Source organism: Chiloscyllium punctatum, chromosome 27, assembly GCF_047496795.1.
Source record: "Chiloscyllium punctatum isolate Juve2018m chromosome 27, sChiPun1.3, whole genome shotgun sequence".
In the NCBI taxonomy this organism is placed as follows: Eukaryota; Metazoa; Chordata; class Chondrichthyes; order Orectolobiformes; family Hemiscylliidae; genus Chiloscyllium; species Chiloscyllium punctatum.
In genome coordinates this window covers 82,729,793-82,749,474 of record NC_092765.1, presented here as the reverse complement: position 1 = coordinate 82,749,474, position 19,682 = coordinate 82,729,793, and the positions used below count along the sequence as shown (strand labels likewise).

At 44.7% G+C, this 19,682-nt stretch overlaps 1 long non-coding RNA gene across 1 annotated transcript in view; it reads right to left on the bottom strand.

Moving 5' to 3' along the window:
• The window catches only part of LOC140453327 (uncharacterized), a 43,501-nt gene that overhangs the window by 22,515 nt on the left and 1,304 nt on the right, over positions 1-19,682 (bottom strand). Inside the window, exon 2 of the long non-coding RNA XR_011952366.1 lies at positions 2,125-2,259. This is a non-coding gene — a long non-coding RNA (uncharacterized lncRNA). The remainder of the gene's footprint in view (positions 1-2,124; positions 2,260-19,682) is intronic.

The following is a 19,682-nucleotide window of genomic DNA, read 5'->3' as shown; positions in this document are numbered from 1 at the left end:
CCTCCGGGTTCAGGTACAGAAATCTTGAAGTTTGCATCACAGGATGGAAAAGACAGTGCTTGGCATGCCTGACTATTGCTCAGTCCATTGAGTGGAGGATTTGGGACGTCATGTTGAGATTGTGCAGGCATTTATGAGGCCTCTTCTGCAATACTCTGTCCATTTCTGGTCGCCCAGTTATAAGGAGGATATTATTAAGCTGCAGGGTGTTCAGCAGAGATTTACCAGGACATTGTTGGATATGGAAAGCTTGAGTTCTGAAAAATGGCTGGACAGGCTGAGTCTTTTTTTCACTGGAGCCTGGAGTTTGGGATGTGATGTTATAAAAGTTTATTTTTAAAAATGAGCTATAGATCGATTTAATGGTAGTTGCCTTTTCCGTAGGATGGCGGAGTCTCAAGAGGAGGGACCACATTTTTCAGGGTAGAAGAGAGAGATGTTCAGAAAAAAGACATGGCGGCAAATTGTTACACAGAGGATGTTTTGATTGTGGAATGAACTTCCTGAGGAAGGGTGGATGTGGTTACAATTACAACGTTTAAAAGACAGAGATACTAATCGAATACTTTGCATCAATCTTTACAGGGGAAAAGGATACGGAAGATATAGAATGTAGGGAAATAGATGGTGACACCTTCCAAAATGTCCATATTACAGAGGAGCAAGTGCTGGACGTCTTGAAATGCATAAAGGTGGATAAATTCCCAGGACCTAATTGGGTGTACCCTCGACCTCTGTGGGAAGCTGGAGAAGTGATTACTGGGCCTTTTGTTGATTATTTGTATCATCAATACTGACAGGTGAGGTGCCGGAAGACTGGAGGTCGGCTGACGTGGTGCCACTGTTTAAGAAGAGTGGTATGGAGAAGCCAGGGAATTATAGAGCAGTGAGCCTGACGTCGGTGGTGGGCAAGTTGTTGGAGGGAATCCTGAGGGACAGGATGGACATGTATTTGGAAAAGCAAGGACTGATTAGAGATAGAGATTTGTGCGTGGGAGATCATGTCTCAGAAACTTGATTGAGTTATTTGAAGAAGTATCAAAGAGGATTGAAGAGGGCTGAGCGGTAGATGTGATCTATATGGACTTCAGTAAGGCGTTCGACAAGGTTCTCAATGGGAGACTGATTAGCAAGATTGGATCTCATGGAATTCAGGGAGAACTAGCCATTTGGATACAGAACTGGCTCAAAGGTAGAAGACAGAAGGTGGTAGTGGCGGTTTGCTTATCAGACTGGAGGTCTATGACCAGTGGAGTGCTACAAGGATTGGGCCTAAGACTAGTGAATGGCCAAAGGTGAGGGAGTCCAAAACTCGAGAGTACAAACGGGACGTGAGAGAGCAAAGATTTAAAGAGGGAGCTAAAGGGCAACATTATCCACAGAGGATGGTACACAGACTGCCAGGGGAACATGGGCGAAACAAGAACAATGACAACATGGAAAAGACATTTGGGCAGGTACATGGAGGGGAGAAGGTTTGAAGAGCTAAGGGCCGAACGCAGGCAAATGAGACTCATTCATTATAGCAAACTTGGAGAGCATTGATGAGTTGTACCACAGGTTCTGTTTCCGTGCTGTATCACTCTGAATCCAGTTAAAGAGGATTACAGTACAGAAATAAAGCATGTTGTAGACACTGAAGCTATTTATGGCGATAAAAATGGTAGTCTCGAATGCAGTACATTTAAAATATGTAGAGGACTATCGGGAAGGTAGGTAGTTACAGCGACAAGAACGATTATCGGAGTTAAAAATTACTGAAGACACTGGTGCAGAAGCCATGCCATAGGCACAGAGTAGCAGAGTAGTGAGTCTTAGCACACTGATGGAGGGAGAACACAGAACAGAAAGATCCCAGGCAGCATTGCCAACCTCTCGTCGGAGCCCTACTCTCCCCTCTGCTGTCCTGATGCTCACTGAGACAGCACAGGTCTGGATTGATAACTATGAACTCCCCATGCTGTCTCAGTGCAACGTAAATTAAAGTAGAGGTGGTGATTGAGTCTGGGGTGTGTCTGTACTGTACTGTGCTCCCCATCCAGCACTGTATCTATGTCATGTCCTGTTCGCGATGTTTGGATCTCTATCATCGCTCCCTGCTCTGTGCACTCTGAGTGATCTTACCTCACTGCAGGATTTATTGAAGCCTCCACATCTCCCTTCCCTTTGTCTCTCTGGCTGACCAACCATCTTCATTGAGGTGTTGGACGAGACCCCCAGCAATTGGGATGTCTATTGAGTCAGGAACTTCCTAAATACCTACAGGAGACAAAGAAATAAACAGAATAGAAAATTAGACTGATGCGGTGAGGGTGACACTTGAAGAATGGAAATGAGCCCCATAGATATCTGGAAAATTCCACTCCATCCCTGAGTTGTGCTGTTGCATTTCTCTGGAGTGGAGAATTCTGTTGGCTCAGGATCTGGAGTAACTGGAAGAGCGGGAGGCGCTGACAGAGGCAGCAATTAGACCCACACAGTGAGGGATATCACATGGAGAGAGACTGAGTGATATCACCAGAGTGCTGCAAGACTTCAGGATCACACAGTCATGGTGGAAGAATGGGTTTAGCTTCATGATGCTCTGGTATCAGTGTTCAGGGATGATCAACCAGTGAGCAGGCGAAGTGATGGCCGAGTGGTATTATTGCTAGAGTATGTGTCCAAAATCTCAGCTAATGTTCAGGGGGAAGATGGTTTAAATCGCACCATCAGAAATGGTGGAGTTTAAAATTAATAATTTCAAAAATAGTAATTCACAATCTATAAATAAATATGAAACCATTGTTGATGTACAAAAAAAAACCAAATACTTGTCCTTTAGATAAGGAGATCTGCTCATCATCACGTGGTCTACACGACATGCCCACAGCAAAGTGTTTGCCTCTCAATTACCCTCTGAAATTGCTGAGCAAGTTAGTTAGCTCGAAGGCAGCTAGGGCTGGGCAAGAAAGGCTGGTCAGCCAGGGGCACCCACATCCCATACCTGATTTAATAAATAGTGCATTAGGATGGTCCCACTGGAACTGTGCTGGAACCAGTGTCCTGGCCAATCATGTCGGTAGGTTTATGGACAGTGCTTTAAACTGACAGAGAGGATGCAGGGGAAGGGTTCAGGTGAAAGGAGCTTTCCAAATGCAAAGAGAAAAGGTGGAGTATGGGAGCAGCATGGGAATGTGACTGAAGACAAGCAGAAATGAACAGGATGGGACAGAGTTTAATTACATCAGGGAATGTACATCAGGGAATCGGTCTGTGACGGGAAATTGTTGGAAAGAGTAAATTATGTTTTTTTTTGGAATGGATAAAGTCGCTTCAATAAGGTAGATTGATTTGTGACACAGAGATAAAAGAGATTTAGACACCAGAGAGACATGCATACAGGGCGAACAAAAGGTGGGCATAAATATTCAATGGATCACCACCTTGTGCAAACTCAGGCAAAATGGGCAACGCTAACAATAATGTATAACAAAAGCATTACAGAGAAATCATTTGACCTCAGATCATCAAGTAGAGTCAGTCTGAATGTAAATTCTGGCTACTACTTGCCAAAGACACAAGCAGCAGAACAGGTTTAGCCACCGAACTGCATTCCATTGCTCATCACTGCATTAAACAGGAACTCATTGGAATTTTTTAACAAAGGCATTGTGATAATTTTGGGAAACTTCAATATTCACATAATCTGGACAGTCATACTGACAACAGTGATATTGGAAGAGGAGTTCAGAAAATTATTTTTTCGGTGTTATTTTCACTAACAAATTGTGCAATTGGCTAGGGACATAACTATCTCAGAGCGACCGTTGTGTGATGAAACTTAGTGAATGAGCAATGTCACCTGGAGAGGTCCTCTGGGAGGTTGTGATAAAGTGCATTTTAAAGAAATATACAGTTTTAAAGTGAATCACAGAAATGATACACTACAAATAGAAACAAAAACAGCCAATTACATGGGTTTGCGATGAGAACTGCCCATGGCAATGAGGCGAAAGAGACTGAAATATGTGCCTGTAAATGAACAGTTTGAAGGAACAGTGTAAATCACTCAACAAAAGAACATTTCACTGAAACAGACAAAATCTCAGCAAGAAATTCCCAACAGCCCCTCATTCAGGACAAAATTGATAATTAGATTATGAGACTTCGAAGATCACCAAAAAGTATTTAAATTCCTGAAGTGAGAGAATGTTTTATGGGTAAGTGTTAAAGGGATTGCAAAGGGTCTGCTAGCAGGAGTTTGGCAGTGGGAATAGGAATCATTGTACGGATTTAATGTCACAAAAGGAAAAGGGAGAGGTGAATGTGCTGGAGGGGGTGAGAGTGTTACAGAGAGTGGTCACGACCTGAACGGTGTAACAAAACCAGTACGGATTGCTGCAGCTGGAGGGGTTTGCAGAGGTAGGGAGGGACATATGTATTTTTATTTATTCATTCATGCGATGTGGGTGTCACTGCTAATTAAACAGGGGACAGCTCAGAGTCAGCCATGTTGCAGTGGGTCTGGAGTCACATGTTAGCCAGGCCAAGTTAGAATGTCAGATGTTCTACACAAAAAGGAGGTCAGTGAACCAGATGAGTTCTTCCCACTGATCAACAATGCTTTTATGGTGGCCTGACCAATGTCTTGTACAGATACAACATGACGTCTCAACTCCTACTCTTAATGCTCTGCCCAGTGAAAGAAATCATCAAAAATGCCTTCTTCACCTGCCTGTCTATCTGTGACACCACTTTGAAAGAACTGTGTACCTGGGTCACTGATTGACAACATGACCCAGGGCTCTAACATTAACTGTACAAGTAACACCCAGGTTTGTTTCACCAAAATGACACACTTCACATTTATCTAATTAAACTCCACCTGTTGTTCTTCAGCCCACTATCCCAGCAGTACACTTCATCCTGTTGTATCACAGAAAACATTCATCACTGACCAGTTTACCACCATTTCACCAAAAAACTTACTTAACTTACTTAACAATATTCCCATCCAAACCATTTATCCATATGACAAACAACAGGGGACCCACTCCACCGCTGGTCACATGCCTGCAGTCAGCATAACAATATGTCTCCCATCACCCTCAGTCTCCTACCATCAAACCCAATTTTCTGTCCAGTTGACTAGCTCCTCCTGAATGCCATATCCTTTTACACTGATCTGAGCTTATTACCCAGCTTTCCATACGACATGTAGAATACAGAACAGTATGGAACAAGACCCTTCAGTCATGATGATACGTCAATCTTTTATCCGACCGTAAGATTTTAAAAAAGTGGCAGAGAGAGTTTAATTCAGATAAATGCGAGGTGCCGCATTTTGGGAAAGCAAATCTTAGCAGGACTTAAACACTTAATGGTAAGGTCCTAGGGAGTGTTGCTGAACCAAGAGACCATGGGGTTCAGGTTCATAGCACCTTGAAAGTGGAGTCGCAAGTAGATAGGATAATGAAGAAGGCGTTTGGTATGCTTTCCTTTATTGGTCTGAGTATTGAGTACAGGAATTAGGAGGTCGTGTTGCGACTGTACAGCATATTGGTTAGGCCATTGTTGTAATTATGGTCTCCTTACTATTGGAAAGATGTTGGGAAACTTGAAAGCGTTCAGATAAGATTTACAAGTATGTTGCCAGGGTTGGAGGATTTGAGCTACAGGGAAAGGCTGAACCGGCTGGGGCTTTTTTCATTGGAGTGTCGGAGTCTGAGGGGTGACCTTATGGAGGTTTACAAAATTATGAAGGGCATGGATAGGGTAAATAGACAAAGTAGTTTCCCTGTGGTTGGGAAGTCCATAGGTTTAGGATAAGAGGGGAAAGATATAAAAGAGACCTAAGGGGCAACTTTTTCACACAGAGGGTGGTACGTGTATGGAATGAGCTGCCACAAGAAGTGGTGGAGGCTGGTACAATTGCAACATTTAAGAGGTATTTGGATGGGTATATGAATATGAAGGGTTTGGAGGGATATGGACCAGGTGCTGGCAGGTGGAACTCGATTGGGTTGGGATATCTGGTCGGCATGGACGGATTGAACGGGAGTGTCTGTTTCCATGTTGTACATCTCTATTACTCTAACTTCCATTCCCTTCATTTTATTATCATCCATGTGTCTATCCAGAAGAATATTAAATGTCCCTAATGCATCGAATTTTACCGCCACCGCTGGCAGTGCATTCCACATACCCCACTCTATATGTAACGAACCTGCCTCTGAGATCTCCCCTTAACCATCTGCTAATCACCGGAAAATTATAACCCCTTGTAATAGCTATTTATGCCAGGGTAAAAGGATCTCTCTCTATTCACTCTATCTATGACTCTCATCACCTTGTTCACCTCTGCCATGTCACCCCTCATCCTTCTTCACTCCAATGAGAATAGCTTAGCTCCTCTGTCTCACCTGTCTCCCCGTGTCTGCGTGGGTTTCCTCCGGGTGCTTCGGTTTCCTCCCACAGTCCAAAGATGTGCAGGTCAGTTGAATTGGCCATGCTAAATTACCCGTAGTGTTGGGTAGGGGTAGATGTAGGGGTATGGGTGGGTTGCGCTTCGGCGGGGCGGTGTGGACTTGTTGGGCCGAAGGGCCTGTTTCCACACTGTAAGTAATCTAATCTAATCTAATCTAAAAAAAAATTCCCCATGTAATTTCCTGGCTTTTCCCTGCAGCCCTTATGTGATAGAACAGCATTAGCCGCCCTCCAGTCTTCCAACACCTCACTGTGTCTGATGATAATATAAATATATCTGTTAGAGAAACTGCAATCTCTTCCCTAGCTTCCATTAATATTCTAGGATCGACCTAATGAGCTGCTGAGGATTGATCTACCTTTATTTGTTATAAGATTTCAGCAATTTCTCTTCTCTTGTGGGGATTCTTTCCAAGACACCACTGTTTATTTCCCCAAGTTCCCGAGCTTCCATGTCTTTCGCCACAGTAAATACTGACAAGATTATTTTGTCTAATATCTCACCCATCTCCACTGGTTCCACACATGGGTGACCTTATTGATCTTTAAGGGGCCCTATTCTCTACCAAGTTACTCTTTAGCCCTTATTGAAACTTGCGTTAAGGCTTCTGATAAATGAAATACACCATATCCCCCGTACAACCACACCCTCCTACACCCTTACAATTCTGCCACTTATATTCACACCAACAAATTAAATTCAACAGGCTCAAAAACAAATTCTCTTTCAATCAATTGGCTTTCTAAGTGGCCAGTTATTGTATATTGATATATCCTTTCTAACAATTTCCGTATGCTCCCGACTTACTGTCAGGCTAACACTATTTGGTTTCAGAATAACAGCAGAAAGGGTTGAGTGAGTTCTTGTTTATCAATCTGAAAAAGGTAGCTTACAGGGTCAGCAGGTAATAGAGAAGGCAAATCAAACGCTGCCATTTATTACAGAGGGAATGGAGTCTAAAAAATGGGCAGGTCTAGCTAAAACTATGCAAGGTACAATTCAGACCACACCTCGAATATGGTGAACAGTGTGAGTGCCTGAAGGAAAGGCATTGGAGGCAGGTCAGAGAAGGTTCACTCGGCTAATCCTTGGAATGCAGGGATTTTCTAAAGAGAAGAGGTGGAGGACGTGGAGGTTGAATCCATTGAAGTTTAGATAATGAGAGAGGAATGGAATGAAACATCCAAGATTCTGAGGGGTTCTGATCGGGCAGATGCTGGGAAGTTAGAAAATAGAACAGTAAAGCACAGCAACAGGCCCTTCGGCCCACCACGTCTATGCTGTCCAAGATACTATTCTAACTCATACCATCTGCCTGCACATGGTCCATATCAGTCTATTCTCTGCCTGTTCATGTTTCTGTTTGAATCCCACTTCAAAACTTAACTCATTTCTGCTTCTACGACCTCCCTCGGTAACATCGACTCTCTATGTGAAAAAAAACACTTGCCTCATACATCTCGTTTAAACTTCCTCTGTCTCACCTTAAACCTATGCACTCTCGTATTTGAAATTTACACATTGGAAAAGAGATTCTGACTATCTACATTATCTATCCCTGTTCCAAATGTTATATTCCTGTATCTGGTCACCTGTCAGCCTCTGATACTCTCACTAAACAATCCAACTTTGTTTAATTTCCTCTTACACCTAACACACCCTTAAAAACCCTAACACAGGCAACGTGCTGATAAACCCCTTTTGCACCCTCTCCAAAGCCTCCCCATCCTTTCTATTGTGTGGAGGTGAGAACTGCACACAGTACTCCAAGTGTTGCCAAACAAACAGTTTATACAATTACAAAACAGATGCAAGAAACTATACTCAACATTGTGACTGATGAAGGCTAGTACTCCATTTGCTGTCTTTCCATTCTGAAACACTGTAGTTGCCATTTTCTGGGAGTTACTGACTTGCACCAAGATCCTTCTGTATACCAATATCCCTCAGTATGCTAACGTTCTTCCTGAATTGGACATCATCTCACACTTGTCCAGACTAAACTCAATTTGCCATTTCTGTCTATCTCTCCAACTGTTCTGTAACCTCCTGCAGATGTCAATGAATCAGGGAAACAAGGGTTTTGTGGAAAAGGCAGGAAAGTAGAGTTGAACAGTATCAGATCAGCCATGATCTGATTGAAGGACAGAGCATACTCAATGGGCCAAATGGTCTCATTCCCCTCCTACATCTCGTGGTCTGAGCACAAACTCAATATATCCTGCATAATATAATGGGTCTCTGCTCACAGAACCCCTTTAAAATGAGATTATTGGATATTTATTAGTACACAGCATTTGATCTACAAATATGATATGTCATAGAAAACCATCTCACATCCAATCCAGGATTCCTGATACTCATTGCTGTATCAGTCGGCATGGAGACCACTGCCACACACAGTTACTGTACTGCCCTTGCCATAAGTACATTCAGTGTCCCGACTGTAACCATATTGACATTCCCATCACTGTTTGGTGCCTACAAAAGAATTCCTGCTAACGGTTGCTGCTGCTTGTTTATTCTCAGCTCCACTTTTCATATTCAGATCCACATGACTGCATTAACCTCATCCTTCCTTCACAACTTGTTGGCTTTTTGCCTAGTTTGCTTATTGGGACTAGTTTGGGTAGGGCTATCTGCTCAGCATGGGTGGGTTGGACCGAAGGGTCGGTTTCCATGCTGTACATCTTTCTGACTCTAGGACTCTTATCCCAACAACCCTTCAGTGTTCACCTCCCAGCGATGGTCATTCTGCAGCTAAATCTCTAGAAAGACAGTTCGATCCTATCTGTTCACTGTCATTTCATCTGCCTCATGGCGAATACAGGGAGTCATTCCTCAGTAGTGGGAGGTTGAACAGATGTGTAGAGGTTACAGAGGTAGAGGGGCTTACAGGGGCTCAAGAATGTCAGTGGGACAAACGGGTTTGGGGATTGGAGAAATTTTCAGAGATAGAGGGAGCTCGATTAGATTCTGGAGATAGGGATAGGAATGGAGAAAGGAAGAGGTAGGCAGACTGAGAGGCACAGACAGGGGGCTGTTTCATCTAGGAGAGTATTGTGCATACTAACAGAGATACGGAACGTTGTTGTGACTGAAGACGTTTACAGATATAAGAAAGCTTCTAGACTCTGGAGGCGACAGTGATTGGAAGGCAATGGAGAATGCCAGGTTACTGGGATGGAGACAGTTACACAAATGGGGAGGGTTGCACAAAGTGAAAGAGATTCCTGTGGTCGGGAGCGGTATGGTGTCTGGAGTGAAGATGAAATTTAACAATGTAAAGATCAAAGAATTGGAGAAGGATAAGGAGATTACAATTTTTCACAGCTAAGGAGGGGTTGTAGGAGCTGGAGAAGATTACATAGGTAGGGACTGATGGAGAGGTTAAAGACAAATACATTGTCATGGAGGGTGCTATTGGTAGGAGGGGCTCACAGGGATAGACAGGACTGTCAGGGTTTACAGGGATGAAGGAATTTAGTATCTACTGGAGAAGGTTAGGAATTAGTGTTTTTGGGATTGGAGAACCTGACAGAGATAAAGACAGAGGTGTGGTGTGGACGAGAGGAGATTCCAAAGACAGGAAGTATTATCGGGACTGGAGGATATTACAGACATCACGAATACAGTGTGGGTCAGGATTGATGCCTGCGATCCCCTGTGCTGTCGCAACGAGGAGCAGTACAGCAAAGGTGAAAGCAGGACCCTCAGAAGATGGTGCGAATGAAACCTAGAATGTTGCTGTTCCTTGACCAGCTCTGTATCTATGTCCGGTCTTCCAGGTCTGAATATAGAAGTCGACTTCCTCCACCCTGTGCTGCTAATTGTGAGTGATCTTACCGGCTGCAGGATTTACTGAAGGCTCCAGATTTCCCTTTCCATCGATCTCTGGCTGACCAACCAGTTTCAATGAGGTGATGGATGAGACAGGAGTTAGGAACATGCTGATTACTTGCATAAGAAAGAAATAGACAGAATGGGAAATTAGACTGAAGCAATGAGGATAACACATGCAGAGTCCAGCAGAGATCTCAAAAATCCCATTCTCCATCCCTTGTCTGTGCTGCTGCGTCTCTCTGGAGTGGACAATTCTGTTGACTCAGGATCTCAGACCATCTGTAAGAGGGAGAAATGCTGACAGAGGCAGCAAATAGACCGACACAGCGAGGGATACCACATGGAGAGATACTGAGTGATATCACAGTATTAGACACTGTATTAACAGGGAATTGTTTGAATTTGTAACAAAGGCACTGGGATAATTGTGAAGGGATTCAACCTTCCTATCTCATCATCTCTTTGGCGGTGGGTCACAGACGAGGCTGACTCTCTCCCACTCTCGGGGTGGGGTGGAGGCGGGGGGGAGGGGGAGAGGGGAGGAGGTCTGGAGTAGGCTTAACAGTCCGATGTGGCCTTCCACAGATTCTGTTAAACTTGGCGCAGAAGGTGGCCATGGGAAGGGGGTGGGTGGGGCGTTGATATGACAGCGTGTTCCTTGTGGTGTTTGCTCCTGGTTTCCTATTTTCCCCACAGAAAGTCTCGAGGTGCTCGACACCTTCCCAATGTTCCTCCCCGACTTTGGACGAACCTGGTCCAGGACTGAACAGATTTTATTATGAGATGAAAAGAAAACCTATCAATTCTGAAGAAGCCAACATTTAGAAATGTGGACACATTTGTTAAAGAGATCGCTAGGGAGTCTCCTAGCAGGAGGAGTGCTGTCGGAAGAGGAAACGTTGTCAGCGTTTAATCAGATGATCAGAACAGGGAGAATTGAACGTGCTGGAGGTGGTGAGAGTGTTACAGAGAGGGGCAAAGGCCTGCACAATGTTACAAAGCCAGTACGAATTGCTGCAGCTAGAGCTGTTTGCAGTGGTAGGGATGGACATCTGTATTTTCATTGATTCATTCATGGCCTGAGGATGTCACCGGATGGACCAGCATACATTACCCTACTGCTAATTGCCCAGAGGAAGCTCAGAGTCAGCCATATTGCTGTGGGACTGGAGTCACATGTGAGCCAGACCAGGTAAGATGCCAGATATCCCTCTCTCATGGACATACGTGAACAAGTTGATTTTTATCAGATAATCAACAATGCTTATACGGTGGCCTCACTAATACCCTGGACAGATACACCATGACATCCGAACTCCTACTCTCAATGCTCCTCCCAATGAAGGGTGACCATCTCAAACGCCTGCTTCACCAGCCTGTCTACCTGTGACGCTACTTTCAAAAAACTGTGTACCTGCATCCCTGGATCACTGATTGACAATAGTACCCAGGGCCCGAATATTAATTGTACAAGTCCAGTGCAGTGCCACAAGGATCGGTGCTGGGCCCTCTACTTTTTGTCATTTACATAAATGATTTGGATGCGAGCATAAGAGGCACAGTAAGTGTCGGGGGTAGTGTAATGTTTAAACGGTTAGCTGCATTTTAGTCTTTTCTACCTTATAGTAAACACAAGCAGACACTCGAAACTGTTTCCGGACCTCCCCCATGTTTATATGAATGAAACAATTGTAACAGCTTTCCTCGATAGTTGAGAGACCGCCCATAACCACAGTTGTACAACATCATCCATATAAGGAAAGAACGGGGAGCTCGAACACTGATTGGCCAAGTGAATAACAAAATAATCGCAGGCACCCGAACCCAAATAAGGAAAACAGTGGGGAACCCTAGCACTCATTGGTCAAGACAGCAGTAGGTGTCCCAGCCCACATATACGTGTATATATTGCGTGGAGACTACTATGCTTGTGTGTGTACCTTTGGGAACAACACCCGACTTTGCAAAGTTGAATGAAAAAGTTTTGGACAGACTCCTCCGTGTCTTTGTTCCAGGGAAGGGAAATAAAAGTGCCGGAGCTAGGGCCGGACAGCCACTTATCTCGCACATAAGTAAGTTTACAGATGACACCAAAATTGGAGGTGTAGTGGACAGAGAAGAGGGTTACAACAGGATCTAGACCAGATGGGACAATGGGCTCACTGGCAGATGGAGTTTAATTCAGATAAATGCGATGTGCTGCATTTTGGGAAAGCAAATCTTAGCAGGACTTATACACGTAATGGTAAGGTCCTAGGGAGCGTTGCTGACCAAAGAGACCTTGGCGTGCAAGTTCATAGCTACTTGAAAGTACAGTCACAGGTAGATAGGATAGTGAAGGCGGCATTTGGTATGCTTTCCTTTATTGGTCAGAGTATTCAGTACAGGAGATGGGAGGTCATGTTGCAGCTGTACAGGACATTGGTTTGGCCACTGTTGGAATATTTTGTGCAATTCTTGTCTCCTTCCTATCGGAAGAACTGTTGTGAAACTTGAAAGGGTTCAGAAAAGATTTACAAGGATGTTGCTTGAATTGGACGATTTGAGCTATAGGGAGAGGCTGAACAGGCTGGGGCGGTTTTCCCTGGAGCTTCGGAGGCTGAGGGGTGACCTTACAGAGGTTTACAAAATTATGAGGGGTATGGATAGGATAGGATAAATAGACAAAGTCTTTTCCCTGGGGTCAGGGAGTCCAGAACTCGAGGGCGTAGGTTTAGGGTGAGAGGGGAAAGATATAAAACAGACCTCCGGGGCAACATACTCAGAGCAAGAGAGGGACACGCATGCACACACAGAGCAAGGGAGAGAAGGACATGCACACACAGCATGGGAGGGACAAGCACACACAGCAAGGGGGGACATGTATTAACACACGCACAGCAAGAGGGACACACACATACACACACAATCATACATACGGGGGGCAACTGACACATACAGAGCGTGGGACACGCACACACACACACACACAGACACACACACACACACACACACACACACGCAGCGAGGGAGAGACACACACAAAGACAGCGAGAGTGGGACCACACACACACACACAGCGAGGAAAAGAGACACATACATACACAGAGCCAGGAAGGGACATACACACACAGAGCAAGGGAGGGACACACACAGACACAGCGAGGGAAGGACACACACAGACAGCGAGGGAGGGACATGCACACACACACAGAGCAAGGAGAGACATGCACACACACAGCAAGAGACAGACACATACACACAACACGATGGAGTGACACACACAAACAGCGAGTGAGGGACACGCAGTGAAGGGTGGACACACAAACACATACCGTGACCGTGTGACTCGGATATAAACATACATACACACACACACACACACACACACACACACACACACACACACACACACACACACACAGCGAGGGAGGGAAACACACGGACACGGACACACAGCAAGGTTTGGACACACAGACACAGCGAGGATGGGACATGTATTCAGAAAGCGAGAGGGGACACACACAAAGTGAAGCAGGGTGACACGCAGACATATGCACACACAAACACACACACACAGTGAGGGAGGGACATGCACACACACACACAGTGAGGGAGGGACATGCTCTCACACACACACTGAGGGAGGGACATGCTCACACAGACACAGTGAGGGAGGGACATTTCGTCCCCTGTCCAGGGGACTTCCTCAGGGAGCCTCCTGTGAAGCACTTCTGTGATCTTTCCTGTGACACTTATAGTGATTTGTATCTGCCGCTTCCGGTTGTCAGTTCCAGCTGTGCGCTGCAGTGGCCAGTTTATTGGGTGCAGGTCGATGTGCTTATTGATTGAATCTATGGATGAGTGCCATGCCTCAAGGAATTCCCTGGCTGTTCTCTGTTTGGCTTGTCCTATAATAGTACTGTTGTCCCAGTCGAACTCACATTGCTTGTCATCTGCGTGTGTGGCTACTAAGGATAGCTGGTCGTGTCGTTTCGTGGCTAGTTGGTGTTCATGGATGCGGATCATTAGCTGTCTTCCTGTTTGTCCTATGTAGTATTTTGTGTCGTCCTTGCATGGGATTTTGTACACTACATTGGTTTTGCTCATGTTGGGTATCGGGTCCTTCGTTCTGGTGAGTTGTTGTTGGAGAGGGCTGTTGGTTTGTGTGCTGATATGAGTCCTAGTGGTCGCAGTAGTCTGGCTGTCAGTTCCGAAATGTTCTTGATGTATGATAGTGTGGCTAGTCCTTTGGGTCGTGACATGTCTTCATTCCGTTGTCTTTCCCTGAGGCATCTGTGGACGAAATTGCGTGGAGTTTGACCCCACCCTGTAGCTCACCAATAGGATAAACATCACACTGAGAAACCTACAAAATAATAATGGACAGATAACCAGGTCTGACCTACAAAGAATGAAACCTGAAAGCAACAACACCCCCAGATTCTATGGACTACCAAAGTGCACAAACCAGCCATCCCACTCAGACCCATAGTATCACTACCAGGGACACCATCACACAAACTGGCTAAAGAACTACAGCAGAAACTGAAACACCTGATCAGCGGACCCAGACAATCTATACAATCGACACAGGAATTCTTGCACATCATCAGAAATACACACAGACAAGGAAGAAACTATGGTCTCATTCGATGTAACAGATCTGTTCACCTCTATCGACAAAACCCTAGCCAGAGAAACAATAGCCAACCTGCTGAACATACAGAACAGACAACAGGACGTTGAACCTATCAACAAAGACGGCATACTCAAACTACTGGACCTGTGCCTCACAACACACTTCACATTCAACAACCAAATATATGAACAAATCAACGGAACACCCATGGGCTCACCCATCTCTGGACTCATAGCAAAAGCGGGAATGCAAAGATTAGAACAAACAGTCTTACCGCAAATTCAACCCAAACTCTGGGTCAGATATGTGGTTGACACCTTTGTAATCATTAAAAACACAGAAATAGAGAACGAACACCGGCTCATCAACGCCACACTCACAGGAATCCGATTCACTAGAGAGGAAGAAAAGGACAACCAACTCCCATTCCTGGACGTGACGGGACAGAGAAAACCGAACAGAGAATTCACCACAAAGGTATACAGGAAAGACACACACAGAGACCAAGTCCTGAACTACGAAAGCAACCACCCCAACACACACAAAAGAAGTTGCACCAAGACACTGTTCAAAAGAGCCACAACACACTGCAGTACACCAGAACTGCAAAAAGAGGAAGAAGAACACCTATACAATGTATTCGCCAAAAATGGATACCACCGCAATTTCATTAGGGATTGTCTATATGGATTTGCCAGACGTCTGTCCTCTGATATTGATGAGGGCAGTGCAGATGTTGTGGTTTATATGCAGTTCATTAAGGTCTTTGACAAGGTCCCACATGGAAGGCTGGTCCAAAAGGGGAGATCCCATGGGATCCAAGGTAAGTTGGTGAATTGGGTCCTCAACTGGTGGAGGGTTGTTTTTGTGATTGAAAGCCTTTGCCCAGCGGGTGTACCACAGGGATCTGTTCAGGAACATTGCTGGCTGTTACGTTCATTAATAACTTGGATATCAAAACAGAAGGAATCATTAGTAGGTTTGCAGATAACATGAAAGGTGAGGGCGTTGTCGACAGTGAGGGGGATGGACTCAGGTTGCAGTCTGATATCGATCAGATGATAAACTGAGCAGAGTAAACACAGACAAAGTTTACTTCTGATCACTGTTAGGTAATGCACTGTGGGAAGTCTAATAAACGAATGGTATACATCATGAATGGTAGGTCCTCCTAGAGAACTGAGGAACACAGGGATCTTGGTGGGCAACTCCTGAGATCTCTGAAGCGTCAGCACAGGTAGACAGGGTGGGGAATACACCTGGACTGGGAGCAGGAGGGGGAGCCACATCCTGGTGGGGAGCGTTGCTGGAGCTGCTCGAGAGGATTTAAACTCGTCTGGCAGGGCTGTGTGACCCCAAAGAATCGTAAGGCCAGAAAGAAAGTTGAGGCTGGTACAAATGTTCACGAGAGCAATATAAGTAGACAAGGCAGGCAAGAACATAGCAGACAATCAGGGAAAACTGGTGGATTAAACTGCAGTTATTTCAATGCAAAGGGCCAGACAGATAAGGCAGATGAACCCAGAGCATGGATGGGAACATGGGATTGGGATCCCATAGATATTACAGAAATACAGCTGAGGGAGCAACAGGAGCAGCAGCTCAATGTTCTGGAGACAGATACTACAGGAAGGATAGAACAGGAGGCAAAACAGGAGGAGAGCTGGTGGGTTTGATTGGGGGAAACATCCCAGCAGTACCTAGAGGGTGTATTCATGTAGGATCGCCCAGATATTAGTGGAACTGAGAAATAAAAATTGGTCATTAGTTTTCTACGGTCGTACTACAGCGATAGGCAATGGGAGATGGAGGAGCAAAAATGTCAGGAGATTTCAGATATCTCTTCGAATAATAGAGTTGTAATGATAGGGGATCTTAACCATTCCAAACCTGGACTGGGATTGCTACTAAGTTAAGCATTTGGATGGAAGGAATTTGTTAAGTGTGTTCTGAAAACACCCAGTCATTATGTAAATGGCCCAACTGGAGAATGGGGCTAAACCTGACCTCCGCTTGGGAAACAAGGTCGGGAACGGGACTGAGGTGTTAGTGGGGGAGCACTTTGGAAAGTTACCACAATTGTATTCGTTTGAAAATAGCGATGGAAAAGGACAGGTCTGGTCCACAAGTTAAAGTTATTCAATTGAGCAAGATAGTATTAGACATGAATTTTAAAAGTAGATCAGGGGATTCTATTTGCAGATAAAGGGAAGTCTGGCAAGTAGGAATATTTTAAAACCAAGATAAAAGGAGCGTTCAGCGCCAGCGTGTTCCTGTTAGTGTGCAGCTCAATGCTGACTGAATTAGGAAACACTGGCTGAGATTCGAGGCTGTGGTCAAGAAAAAAGGGGTCACATGTCAGATATAACTGGCTGACCATAGGGAATTCCTTCAGGAGCATCGGGGCTGTAGAAATACACTCAGGATGGAAATCAGGAATGTAAAAAGGGGACACGAGATCGCTTTGGCAGAGAAAGGTAAGGAGAATCCAAAGAGACTCTACAAGTGTATTAAGAGCAAAAGAAGAGCTCGGGACAAACCCGGTCTCCTTAATGATCAATGAAGGCAACGATGTGTGAAACTACAAGATCCGAAACAAATATTTCACTTTGGAACTTACTTTGGATAAAGACTGGGGCGCTCAGGGAACTAAACAGTGTTTGGTCTGACCACTGTTGGAATACTGTGTGCAATTCTGGGTCTCAATGCCATCGGAAGGATGTTGTGGAACATGAAAGGTTTCAGAAGAAATGAACAAGGATGCTGCCAGGGTTGGAGGGTTTGTGCTTCAGGGAAAAGCAGGCTGGGGCCGTTTTCATTTGAACATGGGAGGCTGAGGAGTTACCTGATAAAGGTGTTTAAAATCATGATGGTCATCGATAGGGTCAATAGACAAGGTCTTTTCCACAGGGCTGGGGGATTCCAAACTGACAGGGCATAGCTTTAAAGTGGGAGGGAAAGTTTTCAAAGGGACCTAAAGGACTACTGGTTCCGGCAGAGTCGATGGAATAAGAGGAAATAGTGGAGGATGATAGAAATACACTTAAAAGGCATGTGGATGGGTATATGAACAGGAAGGGTTTAGAGCGATACTGGCAAAGCTCTGGCAAGAGTGACTAGATACGTCATGCAGGAGTTGTTCCAAAGTTGTTTCCGTGCTATACATCTGTGTGATTGAATGTCTTGGAATGAGTCCACATTATCGAAGAGGAGATGCTGGAAGTTTTAAAACACAAAGGTAGATAAATCCCCAGGCCCTGATCAAATGTATCTCAGAACATTGTGGGAAGCTGGTGACGAAATTGTAGGGCCCCTAGCAGAGATATCTGGACCATGTGTGATAGTCTGTTAGACTGGAGGGTAGCATTGTGGACATTGAAGAAGGTTTTCTGAGATTACAAAGGGATCCTGATGAAATGCGTGAACGGCTGAAAAACTGTAGATGGAGTTTAATCTGAATAAATGTGAGGTAATGCATCTGGTACAACAAACATGGGCAGGGCTTACACAATTAATGCTAGGACCTTCGGTAGTGTTGTAGAACAGAGGGACCCTCATAATTATTTCAAGTTTGCAACATGGAGAGATAGGATCGTTTAAAAAAGGTGCTTGCCTCACTTGCTTACATTGCTCAATCCTTTGGATATAGGAGTTGGGAAGTCGCATTGAGATTATACAGGCCATTGGTTAATCCTCTTCTGGAATACTGTGTCCAGTTCTGGCCGCCCAGTTATAGGAAGGATATTATTAAGTTGGAGAGGGTTCAGATGAGATTTACTGGGATGTGGCTAGTTATGGAAGTTTTATGTTATAAAGAAAGGCTGAATAGGTTGGTATTTTTTCACTGAAACCTGAATGTTGACAGATGACCTCATAGAAGTTTATAAAATAGCGAGGGGGATAGATAGAATTAATGGGAGTTGTCTTTTCCTGTGGACAGGGGAGTTTCAAGACTAGGAGCTACATTTTTAAGTGTAAGAGGAGAGACAATTTAAAAAAAAGACATGAGGGGCACATTGTTACACAGAGAGTGGGTTGTGTGTGGAATGAACTTCCCAAGGAAGGGGTGAACTTGGGGACAATTACAATGTTTAAAAGACATTAGGATTAGTACAGGTTTGAAGGGATATGATCAAGGAACAGACAGGTGGGACAAGATCAGTTTTAGAGTATGGTTAGCGTTAACCAAGCAGTGCAATATGACTCTCTGACTATGATTATAATGATGTGTCATTAATTAAGAAAGGCTGCAAGAGGAACCTCGGGAAGTACAGACTGATGAGCCAGACATCAGGGTGGGTCAGTTATTGGAGGTCATTCTGAGAGGTAGGACTTACATGCATTTGGAAAGACAAGGACTGATTACAGCAGCCAGCACGGCTTTGTGCGTGGGAAAACATGTCTCACAAACTTGACTGGAGTTTGTTCAAGATGTGACCAAGAAGATAGACGAAGGCAGAGCAACAGACGCTGTTTCTGTCTTCAGCAACCCTTGGTCAGGGTGTAGCATGATACATTGGTTAGTAAGGGTAGATCATAAGGGATCAGGGAGAGCTAGCCAACTGGATACAACTGGATGACAGTGGGATGAGGGTGGTGGTAGAGGGTTGTTGTTCAGACTGGGGCCTCTGACCAGCAGTGTGCTGTAAGGATTGGTGCTGGGGCCACTGTTGTGCATCATTTACACAAACAATTTGAGTGAAAATTTGGGAGTCCGTGTTAGTATGTTTGTGGATACCAAGATTAGTG